This window comes from Carettochelys insculpta, chromosome 11, assembly GCF_033958435.1.
Source record: "Carettochelys insculpta isolate YL-2023 chromosome 11, ASM3395843v1, whole genome shotgun sequence".
NCBI lineage: Eukaryota > Metazoa > Chordata > Testudines > Carettochelyidae > Carettochelys > Carettochelys insculpta.
The window spans coordinates 37,999,124-38,021,907 of NC_134147.1; positions in this window are offsets into that span (position 1 = coordinate 37,999,124).

Here is a 22,784-nt window from a genome sequence, read left to right on the forward strand (position 1 = left end):
TTCAACTTTGACGTTGAGCAGCACCACATCGAAATAGGCTCTGCGAGGGAACGTCTACACGCCAAAGTAGCACACATCGAAATAGGGATGCCAGGCACAGCTGCAGACAGGGTCACAGGGCGGACTAGCGCTTCTGGGGCAACAGCTAGCCGCTCCCTTAAAGGGCCCATCCCAGACACACTCAGCCTGCACAGCACGCGGTCTGAGGAGCCATAGGCACACAGACCCCGGGCGACGCAGGCATGGACCCCCAGCAGCAGCAGCAGCAGCAGCAGCAGCCAGAGGTCCACCCAGCCCTCCTGGCAGGAGCAGGGCTCGCCCTGATCCATGCCATGCAGGAGGCAGCTGAGCACCTCCTTGCTACACCGGAGGAGGAGCTGCCCCCAGGGCAGCAGGGCTCAACCCCCAACCCTGCAGCACCCCGCCCTCCCCCCACACCTCACATGCTGCCGCCTGTGGAGCTACCCCACCAGCACTGACTGGTGGAAGCAGCTGGTGCTTGAGGAGTGGGACGACGACCACTGGCTCAGGAACTTCAGGATGAGCTGGCAGACATTTATGGAGCTGTGCCAGTGGCTCACCCCCGCACTCAGGCACCAGGACACTGCCATGCGGCATGCCCTCCCTGTGGAGAAATGGGTCAGCATTGCTGTCTGGAAGCTGGCCACTCCAGACAGCTACCGATCCGTGGGACAGAAGTTTGGTGTCGGCAAGGCCACCATCGGGGCTGTCCTCATGGAGGTAAGAGGACCCACGGGGGGAGGGCAGGGCAGGGGAGGGGGGCCCAGGCAGAGGAGGGCAGGGCAGAGCAGGGGAGGGGTGGGCAGGGCAGGGCGGGGGAGGGCAGGGCAGGGCAGGGCAGGGCCACGCACACCCTGCTCACCCCTCATTGGTGCTCTCCCATGTGCTTTCCCTGCAGGTTGTGCGTGCCATCAACGCCATGCTCCTACACAGGCTCGTGAGGCTGGGGGACCCAGATGCCACCATCGTGGCCTTTGCCACGCTGGGCTTCCCCAATTGCTTCGGGGCTCTGGATGGGACTCACATCCCCATCCGCGCCCCGCACCACAGTGGAGGACGCTACATCAATCGCAAGGGCTACCATTCTGTGGTCCTCCAGGCCTTGGTGGACAGCCGGGGCCGTTTCCAGGACATTTATATGGGCTGGCCTGGCAGCACCCACGACGCCCGGGTTTTCCGGAACTCGGGCCTGTGCCGCCGGCTGGAGGCGGGGACCTACATCCCCCAGCGGGAGATCGCTGTGGGGGACACCACCATGCCCCTCTGCGTCATCACAGATGTGGCGTACCCACTCCAGCCCTGGCTCATGCACCCGTACACTGGCCATCTCTCCGCCAGCCAGGAGCGCTTCAACCATTGCCGGAACCACGTGCGCCAGGTGGTGGAGCGCTCATTTGGCCGCCTGAAAGGACGCTGGAGATGTCTCCTGACCCGCCTGGATGCAGGCCCCAACAACATCCCCCAGATTGTGGGTGCCTGCTGCGCCCTGCACAATTTGGTGGAGAGCAAGGGGGAGATCTTTTATCAGGGCTGGGCTGTGGAAGCCGGCAGGGCCAACCTGCAGACACCCACTGACCCCAGTCGCCAGGTGGACCCCGAAGTGACCCGGGTCCGGGAGGCCCTGCGGGCCCACTTCGATGATGAGGCTGCGGGGTGAACTCTGCCAGGCCCCCCACTGCCCACCCCTTCCTCCACAACACTCCCTGCCCCTACACCCACACCACGGAGCACCCAACCACACCCCCCCCACACTTTTCCTGGACAAATGACTGCACGCACTTGTGGCTGAACTTAAACTGGTTTTTCTTTTAGAACTTTTTTTTTTTAACTATAATTAAAACAAGAACAAACTATATACAAGACCTCTTCTAACAAAAGTATTCTGTACAAATAAAACAATAATAAAAAGGATTGCACATAACGTATACGTTGGTCAATAAAAAGAAAACCAGGGATGATAAGGAAGGGGAGAACTATTTACATGGGGGAGACGGGGCGAAGGGGGGGCACAAATATAAATGAAATGGGTCAATAAAACAATCCTCTTTTCGGACATATATAACTATATACAAGGGGGGGGGGCCACGTCCCAGGTCCCACGCCCCTAAAGTCCGGCACTGGGGGTGGGCGGCTGGGAGCCCCGCCTTGGCCGCAGCCCTGTCCAGGGCTGGCTGGGGGCTGGGCGGACCGGAAGATATGACCGGCGAGTCTCAGCTGGCCCCAGGTGTCCCTCGGCAGTCCAGCCCTCGGTGGTGGGTGGTGGGGCGACAGCAGACGAGACGGCTACGTGCGGAGCAGCTGGTGGTGCAGCGGGTGGAGCAGGCAGGGCGGGCACTGCGGTGGCCGGCGCGGCATGGGGGACCAGGTAGTCCACAAGACAGGTGAAAGTCTCCATGTAGGCCCCCCATGCCTCTTGGCGCCAGGCCAGCGCCCGCTCCTGTAGGTCCAGGCAGCGTTGGTCCACCTGCAGGCGCTGCTCTGCGACCTCCAGCTGCCGATAATGGATGGCCAGCAGCTAGGGGTCCGTCGCCGTCGGGTGCTGTTGCAGGGTCCACCGTCTAGCCCGCCGTGGGGCCGGTCGGTTCTCCACCGAGGGGCTTGCCTGGAGTGATGGCCCCGGAGGGGATTCCGGGACCACTGATGCCTCGCCGGCGCTCTCTTCCAGTCCTTCCGATGGTGCAGCTGCGGAACACAGGAGGAGGGGGGAAGAAGAATGGAGACAGGCATTAGTGTGGGCCCCGAGCCGTGACCCTTGTCCCCCCACCCCTGTGCTGCAGGTTCCCCATCCCCGTCCCCGGGAGATGCTATTGGGATGGATGGGGTTCAGGGGTCCCACTGCACTGCACCCCGTCCCCTGGCGGGAGTGACTCTCACTTCACTCAGCAGGGTCTGACAGGAGAGGTTTCTTAGGCCACAGATGCCCAGTTTCTCTCAGGAGTGACCGCACAGCAGTCAGAGACAATCCTTCCAACCCATCCTCGGGAGAAGACCCCAAGGGGTGCCCCTCTGGGGTGTGGCTTTCCCCCTCCTCAGGCTGGCTGCCTTCCAGCTCTCCCTTCCCCTAGCCTCTACCTGCGGCCCCCGCTCCGATTCAAAGCCAGCTTGGCTCCTCCCTCCTCTTTGTTCAGGGCAGAGATGTCACCTGCCAGCTGTAGCCCCAGGATCATCCTTTGCCCCGGGAGCTATTCAGCTTGTTGCTCATATCTAGCCTGAGTCTCCCTTTGGCACTCCCCCCACTCCATCACATGCTGCTGCTGCGGGGTGTCCCACCCCCTCCTCCCGGGGGTCCCTCGAGGTTCCGCTCCCCCCCTGCCCCGGGGATGGGCCATGGCACTGTCGTGCGGGGGTGGGGGGGCAGGGGCTGATGCACTGCTGTGAGGGACATGGCCCTACTGTCCTTGGGGCCATGGCCATGTGGGCATGTGGGGGGCCCTGGGCACATATCTATTACCCCCGCCCCTCAACCCCGGGGGTGTACACCAGAGGGGGGGTACATACCTGTCGGTCCACTCCCATGGTCCGGAGATCCCCGGGGGGCAGACGCCCGGCTGCTGCTCCGGGAGGGCGGGAGGAGGATCTGCGGCCCGGACTGTGCAGAGGAGGAGCCCCCCTCCTCCTCCTCCTGCCGCGATGGCCCAGGTGTGGGCTCCAGGGGGGGGCCCCCAGGGGGCGGGGCTTACCTCCGGGACAGACTCCGGCTGCAGGGCCTGCTGGGGCTCGTCGGCCGAGGTATCAAGGGTGGCCGGAGGGTAGGAGGTGTGCCGGGGGCCCAGGATGTCCCTGAGCTCCCTGTAAAAGGGGCAAGTGATGGGGGTGGCCCCAGATCTGCTGGCTGCATCCCAGGCCCAGGCGTAACCCTGCCACAGCTCCTTAACCTTACTCCTGACATGGTCAAGAGTGCAGGCAGGGTGACCCCGGGTGGCCAGGCCCTCGGCCAGCCGAGCGAACGCATCCGCTTTCCGCCTCTTGCTCCCCATTACCTGGAGCACCTCCTCCTCACTCCAGAGCCCCAGCAGGTCCCGCAGCTTGGCCTCCATCCAGGAGGGGCCCCGCTGCTGCTTCCCAGCCTGGCTGCCGGGCTGGCTGGCCTGGCTGCTCTGGCTCCCCTGGGGGGGGCTCCCCTGGGGGCGCTGGGGGGGCTGCCGGGCAGCGATGGCAGGTGCTGGCCCTGTTCTGGGTGGCTGAGGGATGTGCAGGCTGGCCGTGTGTCTAGGCTGCCGCCTGCATGTTCCCTCAGCTTCCTGCACAGGAAGGGAGGGGGAGGGGACCTTTAAGGGGCCGCTCCACGCGGCCACCATTGAGATGAGGGACTGGAGAGAGCGTCTCTCAACCCCTCAGCCGATGGCCGCCATGGAGGACCCCACAATTTCGACGTTGCGGGACGTGCAATGACTACACGGTCCCTACTTTGACGTTGAACGTCGAAGTAGGGCGCTATTCCTATCTCCTGATGAGGATAGCGGCTTCGACGTCTCGCCACCTAACATTGAAGTTAACTTCGAAATAGCGCCCGACACGTGTAGCCTTGACAGGCGCTATTTTGAAGTTAGTGCCGCTACTTCAAAGTAGCGTGCACGTGTAGACACGGCTCTTGTGTAGAAATCATGGTTGTAGAACCACTTCTTTTAATTGTCATTGGTTGCAGAATGGTGCTATCAATGTATTTAAGTGGTTAAATCTGGAAACAAGTCCTTGTGCATGTTAAGCTCTCATAAAAGACAAATTGTTTTTTTCCATGACTAAACACTGACTTCAGGGTCAGCTCCAATATGAATATCTTAAGTAGACAGTATTTTCCTAAACAAAAATGGTAGCTACCCTATGGAAAATGTGGTCAACAAGGGAAAGAGAAGAAAACACTATGGTGTATGCTTAAGATGAGGCCTGAACTCACCACAACTTCATGCTCATTTAAACCTTCACAACACAAAGAATATCACTAAAATCCAAACCCATGTTGTGAAAATACCTGGAAATCCCTTTGAACTGGCTTGTTGGGAACTGTGCACATGTGCCAAATATTAAAACAAAAAAGCAATCAAGTAGCACTTTAAAGACTAACAAAATAATTTATTAGGTGAGCTTTCGTGGGACAGACCCACTTCTTCAGACCATATCCATACCAGAACAGACTCAATATTTAAGTCACAGTGAACCAAAAATAGTAATCAAAATTGATGGATCAGAAAAAAATTATCAAGGTCAGCAAATCAGAGAGTAGAGGAGCAGAAGGGAGGGAAGTCAAGAATTAGATTAAGCCAAGTATGCAAAAGAGCCCCTATAACAACCCACAAAATTGCCATCCTGGTTCAAGCCATGTGTTAATGTGTCAAATTTGAATATAAAAGCGAGTTCAGTAGCCAAGTATTGTTTGTTCTAATTGTGCCCCAACCAGTACAAGATGTGTGGGAAACACTCAGTTTATTGATCAATTTATTATTGTACCTTCTATTGCCTTGACAATTGACCAGTTGAGCCACTGGGAATCAGGATCTGTTGGATTCAACACTGAACAGCCAAATGCCAGTGTTCTTACCACACAGTCTAAGAGTTTTCATTGATATGCAGACCTATTTTGCTGATTCACACTGTCATGCAAACCAGATCAAGAGCAAAAGAGGATGGTGAGTGATGGGTGGAGAGGAGATCGTTCCAGGATAAGCCTGGAACCACCCACTTCTGCCTGTCTCCCTAACAAATTGAAGATAAGACAGGCTGTGGCTCAAACTTGTTGTGCTGTTGCTAAAAGATGAAAAATGAACGCTGTGATGTATTTGAGACAATAAATGGCAGAAATCAGTATCCTCATCTGTATGCCTATCCACAGGTAATTTTCCACTTTTCTGTTGCCAGAAATAAACATCTGGGGAACTACAGAATTTCTCTCTTTAGATATCCATAAAACCTACCCAAAAGTCTTATTTCAGCCAAGGGAAAGCCATTTCCCACAAAGGATTTTGTTTATTCGTAAAACTAATCCAATTAAAGTGGATGTCAATGAGCGCCTAATAACGTACAGAAGAATTGATCTTGCATAAATCATGTAAGGATATCTTCAAAATGCAATGGACAACATATGACAAATTTTAGTCATATTTTGAGGCATATATTCTAACTTCCACCATAACACAGGCCACAAATTTCACCAGTGATTTCCCCTACATAAAGTGTAACAACTTGTGGTTAAACTAGAGCACACATTTTCTATTTATATTTCTACCCATCACCATAGTATCTGAATGCCTTGTGCATACAGTTAGAAAGACCTCCAATCTTTCTTGATATAAAGATGCCAAGTGATGAGTAATTTACATATTCCTTGGTAATCTATTTCAATGGTTAATCACCTTCACTATTAGAAATATTCACTTATTTCCAGTTTAACAAGTTTTCCATATATCTCAGCTTCAAAGGAGCCTAAGAAAGTTAGACATCAAAGTAACAATCCCCGGGCTGTGTTAAGAATCCCAGACCATCCAGTACAACAAACTTTGTTTTTTAGTCTCCTTTTTTTCAAATTTAATCTTAGGAAATTTGAGTAGATAAGAGAGGTGATTGATTGCAGTGTTATTAATGATAACATTCTGTACTAAGGCATACTTTATCTAGCGTGTGTCTTGATACATTCTCATTCTTAAATATTAAAAGTGCTAACAGATATCTTGGGGAAATTCAAATTGTATTGTTCAGTAGTACAGAATTTAATTTATAGTGATCTTTAAGGTCTTACAAACTGGTTAATGTGACACTAAAGCTGTCCCTCAAGAATAATTATGTAAAATATACAAAAACAGAATGCCCTATAACAATATTGGCTATTTCAAATGAGTAATGAGACCCTTTCAATGAAGATATGCTGTACCAGATTTTTTTCTTTTAACTGATGTTACAATTGCTGCACATTCTTATTTTCCATAATTCCCCTGATTTAATGTGAATTTACTTTTTTTTACAAGAGCAGCTCTGGTACTTCAGAAAGGAAGGTAAACAGACATTGTCTATATATGTCTTGCACTTTGTGATATTAATGTCTTGCTCAGAACACCCAGACCTATGAGACACTGGTACTGGTTTGCCTCTGCAGAAGTAAACTTTACAGCTGCCAAACTATGTGTCAGCTCCCTACGAACAGCTTGTCCACCTTGTCAGAAAAAAACTAGGGGAGTCTGCAAGTCTCAATCTTTCCTTGTTGGTAACAACCTGTGAAACCAAATTCCTGACCCCCAAAGATGACACGCTCCAGTGTCTTGTCCCACTCACTCCTCCACTGCTATCTATAGATGATTTTGTAATAAAACAAGAATGAGTTTATTACTAAAGAACAGATATCAAAGTGATGCTAAGGAAAAATCAATGAGACAGACATGGTTAGAAACAAAACAACATTTTCCAGTGATTAAAACTTAATTTTAGCAAGTGGTAGTCTTTTCCTAAGCAGTTTATTTTCTTCCATCAAATTTCCAGGCCCATGGGCTCCAGATTTCACAGTTTCCAAGTGCTGTCCCCTAAATGGAAGGACTCAACAATCTTCCCCCACCCCCTGTTTCCTGATATTGTTTTTGCCTTCAGGGCCAGGCCTCTCGGCTTGCAGTTTCTGTTCCCTGATGTGATTGCTGAACAGTCTTCTCCCCTGCTCATTGAGCCTGATGACTTTGTTTACATCATATGTGAACCTTTTCATAGTTGTAAGTATCAGAGGGGTAGCCAAGTTGGTTTGTACCTTCAAAAACAAGAGTCCTGTGGCACGTTATAGACTAACAGATATTTTGGAGCGTAAGCTTTTGTCGACAAAGATCCCCTTCATCAGATGCATGAGTTGTGGTTCCAGAGGAGGGTCTAAATGTATAAGCTCATGAAAAAGAGGGAGTCCCAGTCTGCCCTCCTCATTCAGTTGGCCTTGAGGAAGCTTCAGGGTCACAGATACGCTGGTAAACATTTTATCAGATGGTTATATAAATATTACCTGATCACATATCGTAATTTTATGGCTGCACTTTTGAAAAAAATAATCAATTCAGAATTCATTTGAGATTCATTATAAATATCACAGAATATAATTAATCCACTTAATATATACTAGGCTGTCATATGTAGTTCTATCAGTGTTTCATTTTAATTTAGGAGTACTTAGCAGACACTTAACTCACTGTCATTCTGACTCACAAAACTATTAAATTTATCTTCATTTTGTGCTTTTTCATAGATTAAAATTAGCTTATGTTAAGCGTTATTGCTGTTGTAACCTAAAGATGATTTCTCACCTGCCACTTACCTGTAATGGAGAAAACCAAAGGCCAGATTTGTTTGAAAATCTGGCCAGGAATGTCTGGGGGCAATCTCAAGGGAGAATTTTTGAGAATTGGATTCTGAAGCGTCTGTATACCTGAATTATTTTTAAAGGAGATGAAGATTCCTGAGGTGAAATCCTGGCCTAGTTGCAGTTAATGGGAGTTTTGTAATTGACTTCAGTGGGACAGAACTTCTCTCACAATCCACAAGATGTGATTGTGCAAAAGCAAACTTACACATTAATACAGCACTTTTGTCGGTCCTCTATAATCCACCTTTCAGTCCATGCTATATGACACAGTTGATATTTTTCTGTGTGATAGATTTTAGAAGCTGAAAAGACAGATGATGTGGAAAGAACAAATTAGGGACTATTTAGAAAGCTGGATATGCAAAAGTCCATAGGGCGAATCTAAAGCATCTGAGGTACTGAAAGATTTGGCTGATGTGATTGCAGAACCACTGGCTGTTGTCTTAATCATTCTCTCTGAAAACTCAAGGCAAGCAGTGAGGTCCCAGATGACTAGAAAAAAGCACAACATTTGCCTATCTTCAAAAAGGGAAAGAAGGCCAGTCCAGGTAATTACGAGCTGATAAGCCACATCTCATCCCCTGAAGAAATCATGGAGCAAATCCTCAAGAAATCCATTATGAAACACTTGGAGGAAAGGAAGGTGATCAGGAACAGTCACCATGGATTCATCAAGAGCATGCCATTCCTGGCCTAACTGGCTCTGAACATGTGGGGAAAATGGTGGGTGAGATGATGTACCTTGACTTTAACAAAGCTTTCCTATGGTCCCCCATAGTATTCTTGCCAGCAAGTTATAAAAGTATGAGTTGGATGAATGGACTGTAAGGTGGATAGAAAGATGACTAGATTATCTGGCTCAATGACTAATGATCAACAACTTGATATCTTGCTAGCAGCCAGTATCAAGCAGAGAACTTGATGAAGTTCAATAAGGACAAGTGCAGAGTCCCGCACTTAGGCCAGAAGCATCCCATGCACAGCTACAGGCCGGGGACCAACTCCCTGAGCAGCAGTTGTGCAGAAAAAGACTTGCATATGTAACTGGGGATTTAAGGGTATTTGGAAGGAGTTACTAATTTAGGTTAGGTTTGCTAATCTGTCTTGAAAATTAAAGGCCCATACCTGCACCTCGATTACTTTATACAAATATAAATGCTCTGGGAGTACCAGTAGTCCTAGGATTCCCAGTGATTACCCAAGTAAATTTAACAAGACTTTCATTTATTATCCTTTCACAGCAGGTTAATTTAAAACAAATAGTTGAATTAATATAAAAGTACAAACTGAGTGATAGTAATAGAGAGAGCCGATACAGACTTGCAAACTATATACTTTTTCACTATTTTAGTACACCATAGTGATTATGTGGCTTGCATTTTAGTTTATATCTCAGAAAAGTACAATACTCACTCCCTCTCATGGATCCTAGCAGTTGAGACCTGCTCTGCTCCATGGACACCAAGGGGAGATTGTATGATAGGAGAACAAGGAGGTTGAGATTAGAAGAAGAGAAAGCTGGTACTGGAGAAAAGAAATTAAATTGAGGCAAGAATTTTAGAATCCCTTCAAGGAGCCTCTTATGAACCTACTTTTCCCACTTGCAATGGGGTATTATAGTGCCTTTTTGTCACGTTAGCCCAACCTTCCCAATACCAAATTAGGCTTTGGAACCCTCAGAATTTATGGGGTACTGAGATGTGATTGGTGATGTTCATTTGAGGTGTCATCCTAAATATGCATGAGGTGTGATATCATGGCCTCAGGTGTAAGAGTGTCCAGAAATACCACCTTGGTGACCCTTGCCTTACTTCTTTCCCAAAACAAGATGGATGCAACCCATGGGCTTGATGTTGTTGATCTCTGACACGTGCACTCCACGGCAACCATCCCTTTTCAAGTTAGCATATGATTAAAAGAGTATGACTTGACAGTTAAATCTAGGCCCAAGGTCAGACAGGCACTGATATGAATCACCTTGATGCCTCACATCTCGGGGGAAAATATAAAGGAAAACATTAAAAAAAAACCTTGCAACAAGCCAATTCTTTTCAGAGCAGAATACTCTGCAGGTCTCTGCAGTTACTGCAAAATGGCATTTAACAAGAAAACAAGTTTGCCATTTTTTAGGTCAAGCCAAGTATGCACTTAATTAATTGTACTGGATTAATACAAATAGAGAAGCTTTAATTAAACTAATAGGCCTTATATACTGGCAGGCTACACAGATTACAATAGATGAAAAGCCAGATATGAGTCATCTGTGTGCCCTTGTTGCCAAGAAAGCTAACAGCATGTTGGACTGCATCAGTAGGCACATTGACAGCCAATCAAGAGAAGTGATTATTCACCACCATTCCGCACTGGTGAAGCCACATCTGGAGTATTTCGTTCAGTTTTGGGCCTCTCCACTACAGAGTGGCTGTGGCCGCACTAGTCCCCTTCTTTTGGAGGGGGTCATGGTAATGAGGCGCTTCGGCAGACACTGATGAGGCACTGTCATGAATATTATTATCATTAGCATAATGGGGGCTGCATGTACTTTGAAATTGCTGCTTTTGAAGTGCATGCTGCCCATTTGGTTTTGGGAAGAAGGAGCTTTTGAAATCAGAAGGTCGTTTTGAAAGGCTTCTGGCTACATGGGCTGAATGCATTTCAAAAGCAGCACTTTTGAAGTACATGCAGCTGCCATTATGCTAATGAGGTGCTGCATATTCATGGGAGCTCCTCATTAGCATCTGCAGAAGTGCCTCATTACCATGTCCCCTCTGAAAGGAGGGGGCTACTGTGGCCACAGCCAAGGATGTGGACAAATTGAAGAGAATTCGATAGAGTGTAAAGAAAAGGGGGCTGTGGTACCTGTCTAATGAGTACAGGCTGAGTGAACAGGGCTTATTTTTACTTTAGAAAAAAAGAATGAGGGGATTTGATAGCAGCTTTCGACGATTTCAAAGGGGGTTCTGAAGAGGATGGAGCCAGACTATCCTCAGAGGTGACAGATGACCAAAATGGAAGCAAAGATCTCAAGTTGCATTGTGGGAGATCTAGATTGGATAGTAGGAATAAAAGTAATTCATTAGGAGGGTGGTAAAGCACCAGAATGATTTGCTAGGAAGATGGTGAAAGCTCCATCCCTAGAGGTTTTTTAAGGCATGGCTTGACAAAGTCGTAACTGGAATGATGTAGTTGGGGTTGGTCCTACTTTTAGCTGGGGGATAGAGTCAATGACCTCCTGAGATCTCTTCCAACCCTAATCTGCTGTGATTCTATGAACATACTTATTGGTGACTCCGCTGTGTGCATATATGTGAACACACACTCTGCCTAATCATGCAGGAATTCTATTATGAAAGCATTGGGATTGGATGGTTGCATCTTGAACAACCAGGAAATAACATGAAAGTAGGTTGAAGCAGGAAGCAGAATGGAGGAAGTAGAATATCTCTGGTGGACACAGGGTCAAGTTGATCTACAAAGGCCTTCAGTTTGCAGGCAGAGTTTTGCAACACATAGGCTGTAGCCACACTTGGCCAAAACTTTGAAATGGCCATGGCGCTGAAATGCATGTTCAGCACCTCATTATCATGCTGCCAGCTGTGGCACTTCTAAAGTGCTACATTTCGCTCGTACACGGCTCATCTACGTGGGGGTCCTTTTTGAAAGGACCCCACGGACTCTGAAATCCCCTTATTCCTATCAGCTGATAGTGGATTTTGAAGTCTGTGGAGTCCTTTTGAAAAGGAATCCTATGTAGATGAGCTAATGTGGTGCTGAATATGCCTTTCAGTGCCTCATTAGTATCCTCCAATTTGGTCATTGGCATGGCCATTTCAAAGTTTTGGCCAAGTGCGGCCATAGCCATAGTATTTTTGTATGGATGCTATTTTAAAGGAATAGCATAGTTTAAAGGAATTTTTTTTTCTTCCTTGTAATTAAAGTGATTCCAAAGTCTCACTCCTAAATTGTAGATATGATTTATTGGGAAACCTAATTCGATTGCTAAGAAGAGAAGCAAAACTCAGGCATTGCTGTTTAATAATGAGAAAGCTGTGTCAGAAGTCACAGACATGGATATTTATTTCAGTGAGAGATATGTAAGACAGGTGGGGGCTCAGGAAGTGACTCCCAGAACATTGAAACTAATTATATTATTACTGAGAGTATCAGTGATTGAAGGAGAAGAAAAGATGGAAGGGGAAGGAGTGTGATATGAGTGATAAAACATCCACAAATAATTTAATGTTTTATGTTTCGATTTATTCACACTGTGATTATCATTCCCATTGCTTTAATTATTTTCTCTACTGATGTCTGGCAAAGATCATTCAAGTCCTGTGAACATGAGCAACATAAATACAAATTAAAGAAATTCCAGGGCGCAATGATTACAGGATCATATAACTGCAAAGCACCTTACAACATCCTTTCCAGTCCTCTACACTCATGGCAGGGCCAAGCACCATCTATACCAGGGTTTCCTGAACTTCATATAGTTGGAACTCATTTTTTTTCAGTACCCTTTTTTGCAGCCCAAAAATATAAACGCATAGGAAAAAAAAAAGAATGAAAAATGAATAAATTTTCACTGTTTGTTATTTATTCATAATAATATTAATACATAATAATATAAATCTTGATATAAAATACTTAAGTGCCTAACTTATTGCTATTACCTTAATTATATGAGAAAATAAGAAATGTACCAAATTAATAGTATTGTGTGTGATAATTTGTATATTTTCCAAGGACCGGTACTGGGCCACGGACCACACTTTGGGAAACGCTGATCTAGACCATCCCTGATAGGTGTTTTTCTAATCTGCTCCTAAAAACCTGTTATCATATCCACTTAGGTCTTCTCTTTTCTAAGCTGAACAAACCCAATTCTTTCAGTCTTCCTTCACAGCTCATGTTTTCTAGACCATTAATAATTTTTTGTTGTTCATCTCAGGACTTTGTGAGTTTGCCCATATTTTTCCTGCAATGTGGCACACAGAACTGGACACTCTACTGCAGTTGAATACCAATCAGTGAACAGTAGATTTTCTTTCTTTTTTTTTTTTTCTTGCAACAGTGCCACTCTAACTCACATTTAGCTTGTGGTGCACTATGATTCCTAGATTCTTTTCCACAGCTCTCCTTCCTAGCTGGTTATATCCCATTTTGTGCATATATACATACATATGGAAGGAACAAAGCAGTTAGCATAACATGATGTAATATAGGGATCCATGAGGGAATATCATGAAGGAAAGATCTTCAGGGTGTAAAGGTATCTGCTTTACCAAAAGATACTGTGATAATTCTCAGTTGCAAAGTAGTTGCTGTGAAATTGATTAAATTAAGGATTTGGACCCAAAGAAGGCAGATTCCACCAAAAAAAACACCCCAAAAAAACAAAAGTAAAAACCTCTCATTTTCTTTGAAACAATCTAGTGAGATAAGAGGGGATTGTCCTGTGAAGCAGGCTAAGTAAACTTTGTTTTCAGACGTCAACCCTGAAGAAATAAATCTGAATTCTAACTTTCTCTCACTCCTAAAGACATAGAATTTTATTTGTGAAATAGAATGGAGTAGGTTAGAAAGGCATGTGAGTAAGGCTGGCGTGCGTTTTTGTTTAAAATTTTCTAATAGTTTTCAACTTCTGCACCTCTCTCCTAACTAATAAAATGGGCATATCACCTGGCACGGGGTGAATACAATATTAAAATATTGGCATCGTACCAGTGTTTATAATGCTTTTTGCTTCTACTAAGAGCTTGGATTTTAGGCAAGAACAATTTTAAGGTCATCAGTTGGATGAATAATCTAAATAACCACCAATTGTGAAAAACAAAACTGAAAAAAACTGGCATTCTGTCACTATCTTAACTTTTAAGTAAACCATCTGTTCAACTGGAAACCAATGTGGCAGTTCTTCAATAAACCAATGAGAAACTGATTTTTTACCAGCGTGGCTAATATAGGAATATTTTACCTGTAATTAAAAAAAGGATGAGAACAATATCTTTCAGTCCAAAGATCTGCGACATCATAACGTTTCTTAAGTCTCATTTAAAAAGTAGCATCATCTATCCTGTGAAAAGAAATGTAACCCCAAAAAACTAACCTAGCTGAAAAGCAGAACAGTTTTAAAGAATACCCATCAGGAAAAGCTGTGTATATGTATAGAGTCAGCCTTGATACTGGACTTAATTTACAATTTCAAAAGAATATCAGTGGTTTAGATTTATTACAGAGGAATCTGTGAATGTTTCCCTCTTTTATAGTTCAGTCTTTTGTCAGAAAAATTCTTAATAGGTGGCACGGTGTGCACCAGGCAAAAATTGCAATTAGACAAGAACTCAGGCATTTCCAATGTAGCCTTATCCTCTCTGGTCACCTTCCCTTATAACCTTGAACTTCCTGACCAAAGGAATTAAAATGAATTAAAGATTCAGAACAGAATTACAGTACCAATTTTTGCTGTATTGTAAATTGAGGTTAGAAAGTGAATCATATTTAGGTGTCCGAACCTGGAAAATTACATAAAGTGCTTCCTTTTCTAAAGATATTCTGAGTGGTGAGTTGTATTAATGTCTCAGGAATGGACATTTTCTTACTTTCCAGTTACTGGTAGCACATGCAGACAACTTCATTTTTTCAAAATGCTTTTTACCTACAACATAAATTAAGTACAGCACTATCATAGCTGGACTTCAGAAAATTATAAAAGTGGTAAGGAAAGGCTACAAAGCCAAGTTTGGGCCTATCTTTAGACACGGGTAGGCTACCTCTTAAAGCAAAGCAAGTGGTCTTGATTGGAAAGAATGGCTTAGACTGATGCACTCAAAGATCGCAAGCCAGTTAAGGCCTTGTCTTGGCTGTGTGGTTGTTAGAACATGTTAGCTAACAAGAACTTCCAACTAATTTTCCCTGTTATCTTTTCCATCCATGTGCAGTATTTTCTGTTCATGTGCAGAATAAATTTGTTTTTGTGCAGTGAGGCAAGTATAAATGTTCACCAAGAGCAGAAACCAGTAGGCACTCTGCTAATCAGTTGGGCAGCACTGAATGCTACTTTTAACTAACATGTTTGAAAAACCTTGTGTAGACAAGGTACTAACTTGAGCTGCATAGCATGTGTTAAAGGCATCACGCCTTTTACACTAGACTTTTAAAACATTAACTAGCATGTGTTAACATCATATTCTTAAGTCCTAGACAAACAGAGCTTGTGTGTTCCATTCCTAATCCTACAGAGAGTTAGCCTCTAAAGTGGGAGGACAGAAAGTATGCTAAAAATAAAGAGGCTCCATGTTCCAATAAAAAGCAGCAGGATTTTTTATTTCAGATTTTGCATACTATACTCCCTATAGAACTGTATGCCTGAGTTAGAATATGCAGGGCATGTACCAAGAAAACAAATTCACCCTTAATCTAAAGCCTGTTTACCCTGGCTCTCAACTAATACAAACACCCTAATGAACAACCACTCTTTGTAACTTTCAATATGCTGGGCTCCCCTCAGTGATATAGATGGGATGTGAGCATTGACAATTCTGAATGAGGTAATGCGGGTTGGAATCAATTCTCCCAAAACCTGTGCTGCAGAGGTGAAGGTATACAGATTCAGTTGTGAAATTACTGCACCTTCCTACATCTTTCACAATAAATTATATTACTTTGTTAATTAGACTGAGGGTAAAATGGAGTCCATTGTCATATAACATTTGCCACATAACATTGTATTCTGAGAGATGTTAAATAGCTTAGATAACAGGGTGACTTTCTCCATTGTACTTCAATAAGCAGGTTTTAGTTTGTGTTCCAATCAAATCCATTACATTTCGTCACGTTAAGTGGTGTTTAATTTGCACCATTGCAAATCACTCACTCTTCCCCTGTTCCTGTCTTCTAACATTCCATCAAAGCAAATTGCTATAAACCTGTGTTACCATAGCAATGAGGGTAGTCCCTATTGTTTTTTTTTTGTACCTCAATCAACTCAGCAGTGTTTGTCTTCAACAACTGTACAAACCAGTGGGGAGAAGGGAGGGTCAGATCAACGGACTTTCTGAAAGCTTTGTACTCTGGATCCAGGAAAGGAATGGCTCAGACTAAAAGGCATGGTTTCCGTGGCAACAGGAGCTGGTCCTATTGTTTCAGTTTGTCACTCATCACAGTAATGTTTGCCTTGGGAGATAGCGCAAAGCTTTTCTAGCAGCCCTTTGTTGTGGATCCATATGACTGGTTAGCAATGCTTCTGTGGTAAGCTAAGGTTTTGTCTGGGAGGAGGGAGGAGATCCACTGACCTGGAGCAATCCGATGGAATTAGGTGTTTTAAATCAATTGTACAAAAGTAAAGGCAAGAGTTTTAAGTGTGCAGTGTTGGGGTGAATTACATCAATAACTGTTGGCACAAAGACTCCTTCGGGGAAAAAATTTGTTACCTATAATCCTGTTAAAGGTTGACAAACACAAAGAAAATTAGAAGAGTTATTTTGGTCTCAACTTTGTTTACCCTGATTTGTGATAGTTATTAAATCCACAACAATATTATGTTTGCAGGAAGTGTGTGTGTGTGTGTCTCTGTGTTTGTGTGTGTGTGAGCATAGTCTAATCTGGTAATGGGAAACCACAGATGGTGAGTGAACTGCATGGGAGGCCTTCTTTCACCTGAGTGGGCCACTGCAGCCCACAGCCCACTGGGGTTCCACCTGTCCCCCGACCCCGTGATCCCTCTTCCCTCGTGTGCCTCTTGTAGACTGAGGCATTGGATCCCTGAATTTCCTGCTTCTCACACTCACTCTGAGCACTTTAGGAGTACTAAGAATCTGCTGATTTGTGCAGATTCCTGACCTTTTGCCTCCCTCCCAGAGCTGTGAATTAGGTGATTGGCATGCCCTGGAAGTGCTGGGGTGATGAGGGAGAGGCATAGGAAGAACGTGGCTCCCATGACCCACTGAGTAAGAGGCATTTGGGAAAGAAGTGCTACCAGGGGGTCCATAGGCTACAGGTGGAGCCGCAGGGGGCCGCATGCCCACAACCTGCCACTGACCTAATTGATAGCTCCATATTAATTCAGACCTTCAGCTTCCTAACTCTTCTCCTTTGCTTCTGAAAAATTCACATGTGATGACATTGCTCATAAAACCTACCATTTTTATAGTCCTGGAAACCCAAATGTACCCAAAATATGTACATGGTAATGGCAATGGATAATTTGCCATATTCATTTATCACCTCATCCAAAGACTCTTGAAGTCAATAGGAGACTTTCCTCCGACTTCAATAAGCTTTAGATGTTTGCCTGAAAGTCCTCAGAGCTGAAATTTAATTCTACATACATATACCATGTTTGAGATAAGGTGGGTGAGGTAATATTGCTTCTCATTGGACAAACTTCTGTTCATGAGGAAGACCAACTTTAGAGTGAAACAGATTTCTTCCTCAAGTCTAGGAGGGGTTTGAGGTGACTTTCAGACAGCTACAGGAAGTTCCTTCCATGCATGATGCACAGCACTGGAGAAACAAGAAAGCGTCTGGAAAATTTGACATGCAGTCACAACCTATACTCAACTTTTGTCCTTGTTTTAGGAATTACTGGTGGAGCCTTCTTTGGATAAAATGAAAGTGGCTTGCAAAGTAATACATTCAAAACAATTTGGAAGAAGCCTGATTGTTCCAAGGTAGTGCATAACATTACTACTACAGTATTGTACTTTGAAATACATATGGCTTCCTACGGAATACTGGGAACCTCCACATAGACAAAAAGAACAACCATTCAGCACATATTGGAAGATTCATCCAAGAATGAGAAATTAAATGAGTTAGCATGCTACCAAAGTAAGTGTAATTGAATGTTTCTGTCTAATCCATTCATTGCAAATAGACTGTATCTTGAAAGATTACATTACAAACCTTTTCTAATTGTTTACATATGTCCTTTAAACATCACTAGTCGACAACTCTGTAGAAGTGGTGTGGCACGTGGTAAAGAATTGTATGGGGACTCTTGCCAATTCATCCGCAAAGAATGAGATAGATGTGTGATTGAAAAGTATTTGTCTAACCAGCTGCAGCTGTGTGTAGCTGATACATAAACCATCATTTAGAAGATATTATCTACCAGGCAGAACAAAGGTGGGCAATTTGAAATGATTTAGAACAATGACTTACCAAATTACCACTCAAAAATAAAGTATTTTAAATCACATGAAGGTTGCAAGAAAAACCACTACTTTTCTAAGACATTCAAAGTTAAAGCTTATTTGTCCTTAATTTACCTTTTTTCCCTTTAAAAAAGAGGTTTAAATTTCAACTTGGAAAAAATAGGCAAATTATTAGGGCTGGGCAGATGGTGATTTTACAGACCTTTTTCTATTAATAACTATTCATCACTGTAAGCTTTTTGGGTAAGGGACAAAGAGGCAGGAGAAGAAATATTATCCTTGACCTCTGGTGATAGGATAAAAAGCAATGGACTTAAACTGCAGCAAAAGTTTAGGGTGGTTAAGTATTGGAATAAACTGCTCAGGAAGGTTATGGAATCTCCATCGTTGCAGATTTTTAACAGCAGTTTAGGCAGACACATGTCACAGATGCTCTGGATGGTGCTCGGTCTAGCAAGGAACTGGACTTGATGACATCTCAAAGTCCCTTCCAGCCCTGTGACTGTGTGGTTCATTATGTTTATACAGCATCTAGCACAAAGGAGCTCTGACCTGTTTGGCCTCTAATCACTACCATCATATAAAGATTATGTCATGATAATTAAAAGCAGCAGCATATTATATACACTTCCGAGATAACAAAAGCAACGGTAATACATATGGCTTTGGGTTTTTTTATTTCTTTGTTTCTTTTGTCCTCCAGAAAATGTGTGTTTGTGCAGGGGAAGTACTCGGAATAGAGGAAGGAAAGAATCAGTACTGAAGACTCATTGATTTTTAAAGGTGAAATGACCATTATGATCACCAAATCTGACCTTGGTGTGACATAGGCCAGAGAGGTTAACATGAGATTGTTACATTAAATCCACCTACTCTAGTTAAGCCTCAAGTTTATATTTCAGAAATCCAGAGCAAGCTTCTGGATCTACTGAAATAAATGGCAAAATTCCTATTGATTTTAGTTGCTCCAGGACTTCACATCTCCCCTCCACCAATCTTGATTCAAAGATGGTGACTAATGGGAAATGTGATGGGTTGGGTCTAAGAGATCCCTTTGAAATTGTCACTAGATGGGCTGATCATATAACTAAGCCCTCCTACGTGCCCTTTGGAGCACAACGCTATGCTGGCCTGCTAAACCAAACCTCTGATATCCCCCAGCAAAGTCACAGAATTGGGAAAACAGTCTTCCCCGCAGAGTAATGCAGACACTGATAACAGCTTAGCTCTGGGAGGACTCAATAATAGATTTGACAGCACTCAGGAACATAGCCCAATGTAGGGACCAAAACCCTGACTAACTCCACCTCACACTATATGAAACTTTACAAAGAGAAAGTTCAAGAAGTTCACTCAATCTTTATCTAAGAAAAAGAGATATGCACAGCTGCTGATCCCTCCCTTGAAGGTATCAGTTATTTACACTCGGTTTGATGATAAACAAAAGTGATTTTATCAAGTACAATAAGTAGAATTTAAGCGGTAGTAATAGTGACAAACCAATTCAAGTAAGTCTCTAAGCTAAAATAAACAAAAGATGCCTGCTAATCTTAATACACAGAGGAATTGTTACAAAACATAGTTTTTCACCCTGGTCCTTATTTCAGGTAAGATTCTTCCAGACAGAGCTGATCTTTTCCCTGACCTGGGTAAATCAGCTTTTCCTCTCATTAGTGTTCTTCACACATCCTATAGTGGAGGGGGTCAATTTCTGAAGCCAGCTGAAGACCCTCATTGTTTGCTTTTATCCCTCAAGTATAATTTTCCCAGGATGAAAGTCTTTTTTCCATCCTCCTCATACCAATGGAAAATTCAAGATGGATTCTAGCAACAGGTGGCATGGCCACCAGTCTTTATAGGACCAACCACAGTTTAGACTTAAAGGAAAACAAGCCTATTTACACATCATTGCCTACATCACCAGGCCATTAAGTTCCTTAGGTACCACTAATGGCTTTCACTTCATATTACCGGTTTATGGTTCATATTTCTATCTTCATATACAATAATGATACATACACACAAATAGAATATGCACACTCAGCAGATTATAAACTTTTCAACAAGAGGTTACATGCTGCATTTTGCATGGAGCATATTTAAGTTACACATACTTATATTCAAAAGCATATTTCCACAAACATATAGGGATATAATGTCACAGAGAATGTATAACATTCTTCTGTAATTTGATCCAACACTTAATACCACTCACACTTAAATGTACATTTTAACAAGGGAAATGTCACGATGGACATCTACTAGAGATCACTAAATCAGGAGGATGAGTTACACAAATGTTTCTTCAGACAATTAATAGACCCTGGTTCTCACAGGAGCCTTTAATCACCCTGACAGTTGCTGGGAGAGAAATATAGCAGTTCATGGAAAATCAAGCAAGCTTTTTTGAGAATTTTGGCGATAACATCCTGGTGTGAAGTGCTGGAGGAACCAGCTACTGAAAGGGTCCAGATTGACACAGATAAACTGGAAGATTGGGCCAAAAAATCTAATGTGCAATAAGTACAAGTGCAGAGTTCATCATTTAGGACAGAAGAATCCCTTGCATAGTTACAGGTGTGGGACCGACTTGCTAGGCAGCAGTTTTGAAGAAATGGACTCAAAGATTACAATGGACGAGAAGCTGGATATGAATCAATGGTATGTCCTTGTATCCAGGAAGGCTAAAGGCATATTGGATTGAATTAGTAGGAGCACTACCAACAGATTGAGGGAAGTGATTATTCCCCTCTATTCAACACAGGTGAAACCACATCTGGAGTATTGTGTCCATTCCCCAGCCCCTGAAACTGCAGAAAGAATGTGGACAACTCAACAGAGTCCAGTGGACGGTAATTAAAATGATTCTAAGGCTGAGGCACATGTCTTTTGAGCAGAGGATGAGGGAACTGATCTTATTTAGTCTACGGAAGAGAAAAGTGAGGGGAGATTTAACAGCAGCTTTCAACTATCTGAAGGCAGGTTCTGAAGAGATTGTAATCAGGTTATTCTCATAGGTGGCAGATGGTGGAACAAAGAACAATGGTCTCATGTTGCAGCGAAAAGCAGTGAAGGTTGGATTTTAGGAAAACCTAGTTTACGAGGAGGGTGGTGAAGCACTGGAATGGGTTATTTAGGGAGATGGTGGAATCTTCCTTGCTGGGATGATTTGATTGGAGTTAGTCCTTTTCTGCATAGGGTGTTGCACTAAATGATTTTCTGAGGTCTCTTCCAGCCCCAGTCTTCTGTGATTTTATAATTTAATTGCTAATTTAAATTGAGTTATGGTGTGTGCATTTAAAATATTTTTATTTAACCTTTTGGCCATTTGCAAGCTGTTATGGGTTTTGAAAGAGAATACAGATCGCACTACCCAAAAACACTAGTGAGAAAAAAAAATCACTCCAGTTTTCAAAAATGGCCACTGAAACTTTGATCCTACAATGAATCATTGAAATATAGGTCTGGAATGTACTTCAAGAAGACATCAAGTCCAGCCTTCAGCATGGTTACAGCTCGCAGAGACGCTTTAAATTTACTTTGTTCTGTTTGTCCAAACTGTTTTGAAAAATTTCCAGGGATGGGGATTCCACAGTTTCCTTTGGAACATTATTTCAGAGCTTAACTACCCTTAAGAAAAACTTGTAACTAACATCTAACTTAAATTTCCCTTGCTACAGCTGAAGCCCATAACTTCTTGTCCTATCATCAGTCGACATAAAGGACACTTCATCATCATTGTTATAATAGCTCTTACCATATTTAAAGGCCATTATATCCATCCTGATATAATCCATAAATTCAGTATCTTTATTTATGGCATGATTTTTAGTGTCTACTAAACTTAGGAATTTTATCTCCTTGACACACCTTTTGGAAGTGTTTTCTTTGAAATTAGGACTGATAGGATGATTCATTTCTTTGGAGAAGTTTTTACATCCGTAGCTGATGTGGTGTTTTGGTCTTATTATTTCCTCTGTGAGCTCATGTGAAAGTATTGTGATTGTCTGGTTTCAATCACCTAGTATGTGCACTTATGGGCCACCTAGCTGCTTCCCTATGTGACTCCTCCATGCACCATCCCTAGGCTGGGGCATGGCCTGGACAACCTCCCCTCCACTGCAGATCCCACTCCTTCCTTCCTCTGCTCTCACTCCTTTTCTTGCACCAAGCACCTTCCCCCTAGCAACATGGCCTGGGAGACTAGCAGGGCCAGGGGTCTTGAGTCAGCAGCAGGGATCCCCCCCACCCCCCCGCACTCACTGACATCAGCTGGGAGAAGTAGA